Below are 3505 nucleotides of genomic sequence, written 5' to 3' on the forward strand. Positions count from 1 at the left end.
GTGGAATGAATGTTTGTGTTGCGTGAATCTTAGCTTGAATGTTCCTTCTGTCAATCCAATGTAGTTCTTCGTAGTATCGTCTGTTGTGACTCGGGCGTTGTAATTACAGCTGATGTTAAGCAGTTATTGTCAATGGGGCATTGGTCTTTATCCGCGGCAGTTGGCATTGGTCTTGGGCGTTAGGTTTGGTGTCGATGCTGGTTACTTTCTTGTTGTGCTTGTTAATTATAGATTGCATATTGTCCATACAACTGTAGCTGACCTTGACGTTTGGTTTTTGTTAAAAAGGCTGTGATATTTATGATGTCTTGGGGAAATGTCTAGAGATTAGTTCGACAAATGTTCTGACGATGTTAGTTTTTTACGTTTTTACTGAATGGAGGGTTGTACCAGATAATGTTTCTCTCTGCCTATTACGTCTTTGCCGTACAGGATTGTCTGTGTTTGTTGAAGCTTAGCATTTCTGTGTAGCCGCTAGATTTAAGAGCATCGTCGTAAATGGGTTTGGCTTTGTTGAATTCGTGTTCGTTGCATGAGTTGTCAGAAATACGTCGGTTGACGCATTCTGGAAGCTGCTTGATGATATTAGGCGGGGTGGTTAGACTTAATATTGATGTACTGTGGGAGGTTGTTAGGTTTTCTGTAAGGGTAATAAGATCCATCTGTAAGGTTGAAGGTGACGTCGAGGTAGTTCACGATTTTTAAGTTGGGTCTGTATAGTAATCTTGAGTCCGTGGTTCTTGAAGTGTCTAGTGATGTTTTTCCTGATTCGTTCTGCTTGTGGTCCTGAGATGTTCTTAAAAATTGCGAGCCCGTCGTCCGTGTAAAGTCCGATACTTTCTTTTCCCGTATTCGCTGGACAGTCCGTTGAGAATGACCAAGCCAACCAATTCGCACACTTCCGCTCCGTCATAGCTGCCCATGGTGACGTCGAATGAGAGTTGTTTTTCTTGATCCATGCGGAGTTGCTGTCGAATAGAAGTGATTTCCTTGAATGCATGCTAATGCCGATGTCGCGATCGGAGATGTCAATATACTGTTTGGCGAAGTTTATAGAGTCGGTAAGGAGCTTTTCGGTAATGTGTTGTTTCATTAGCCTCACCTTGCTATATATAGATATATATATATATATATATATATATGTAAATTAACTGATGAGTGGCCCAACTCCTTGTTGGTCTACGAAACAGACCTGTATTACCGTCCATATGAAACGATATTGAGTAGAAAACATATATATATATATATATATATATATATATATATATATATATATATATATAATATAAGAAGTCTTCGCGGAGACAATACGGGGTGGTTACCTGTGAACGGATTTAGTGGAAATCGATCAGTAAATCAGTGATATTACCAAACAAACAACAAATGAATCCTTTGCTTCCATTGCAGGAATAAAAAAAGACGTTGATAAAGTGAAAAAAGAAATAGCCTTGAGCGGACAAACTGAAATAAAAAAATGAATGAATTTAAGTTTACTTAAAATGTTATATCCTCGCCACGTACTTCGGCAGTTGCCTCCCATCCAAGTACCAACCCAGTCCCGAACGAGCTTCACTCAGTTAGTAGACACTTAAACAAACATCTAGAACAAAAAAAATTACTGGGATGATAATCAAGTCAACGACACTCGTCTATTCCCTTTCTAGTACAGGAATCAAAACCTGTGAAAATGAATATTATGAAACAGCCTAAGACAGCCGAATATAAAAGTAAATCATAAAACACAAACACATGTTACTCTGTCTTGTTTCTACACAAACCAAAGCAAACCGAATGAAAGCGGCCGATTGTTCCCCAGTTAAATCTGACATTCTGGTAGCAAATTCCTGTTTCTGAATTTGGGAGGCCCCATTAGTGCAGGGGGGAATCTAAATGTCCGTATTGTCCATTAATTGTTTGGCCTAAATATTCTGCTTCCCGTTAAATTCCCCCCCCCCCCCCCAAAGTATCCAGTAGGCCGAAAAATGGTTAACCTTAAATAATCCTGTAATCCTGATATCCCCTAATGGGGCCGTCGTTGTTTCCATTTGCAAATTTAGTATCAGTACTATAATAGATAACCGCTTTTCTGTACGTTTTTTATAACAAAATAATCGTCATCAGTTAAATTATAGAACGATCTTTTATGGTAATCTCTGCACCATTTTCCCAAGCGTTTACCAGATGGATTTCACTGTAACGCAATAGCTTGGGGATAATCAAGGACGCTTAAGTGTGACCTAAGGATAAAAATGGATGCTTTAGGTAGGTGTAGGCATGCGTAGGGATGATTAAGGATGCCCAAGTACTGCTAGGGATGAAGAAAGCTGCTTAATTACGCTTAGGTAGGCTTAAGTAACGGGTAGTGATGGATAAAGGATGCTTAAGTACTGTTAGGGATGAGAAGGATGCTGAAGTACGCTTACGGATTGATTAGTACGGCTAGGGATGCCTAGTTAGCGGCTAGGGATGATTAATGATGCTCAAGTACGGCATAGGGATGAGAAGGAGTATGCTTAATTACGGTTTTTTTTTTTTTGTTTAGGTAGGCTTAAGTACGGCTATGGCTGATTAAGGATGCTTACGTACGGTTAGGGATGGCTTAAGTATACGGCTAGGGATGATTAAGATGGCTCAAGTACGGCTAGGGGACTGAAGAAGGATGCTTTAAGTACTCTTAGGGAGGCTTACCTACTGCTAGTGCATGATTAAGGAATGCTTTAAGTACGGTTAGGGATGCTTAAGTACGGCTAGTGATTAAAGGCTGCTTAAGTACGGTTTAGGGATGAGAAGGATGCTTAAGTCCCTCTTACGGATGCGTAAGTACGGGCTAGGGATGATAAAGGATGCTTAGTACGGCTAAGGATGAAGAAGGATGCTTTAAGTAAGCTTAGGTATGCTTAAGTACGGGCTAGGCTGATTAAGGATGCTTAAGTACGGTTGGGATGGCTTAAGCACAACGGGATAATTAAAGGATGCTTAAGTACGGTAGGGATGCTTAAGTACGGCTAGGAATGCTTTTTGATAAAGGATGCTTAAGTACGGTTAGGGATCGAAGAGGATCCTTAATTGACGTTCTCTTCGGATGCGGTAATTACGGCTAGGGATGATAAAGGATGCTTAAGAGTACGGCGAAGGAGGAAGAAGGATGCTTAAGTACGCTTAGGTATGCTTAAGTACGGCTAGGGATGATTTAAGGATGCTTAAGTACTGTTAGGGATGCCTTAAGCACAACTAGAGATAATGAAGGATGCTTACGTACCGTTACGGATTCGTAAGTACGGCTAGGGATTATAATGATGCTTAAGTACGCTTACGGTTTCGTAGTCCGGCTAGGGATGATAAGGATTCTTTAAGTAGCGGCTAAGGATGCTTAAGGATGCTTAAGTATGGTTAGGGATGCCTAGGTTTCGGCTAGGGATTATTAAGGATTGCTCAAGTACGGCTAGTGATTAGGAGGTATGGCTTAAGTATGCTTAGGGATGCTTAAGTACGGCTAGGGATGATT

Source organism: Montipora foliosa, chromosome 12, assembly GCF_036669935.1.
Source record: "Montipora foliosa isolate CH-2021 chromosome 12, ASM3666993v2, whole genome shotgun sequence".
In the NCBI taxonomy this organism is placed as follows: Eukaryota; Metazoa; Cnidaria; class Anthozoa; order Scleractinia; family Acroporidae; genus Montipora; species Montipora foliosa.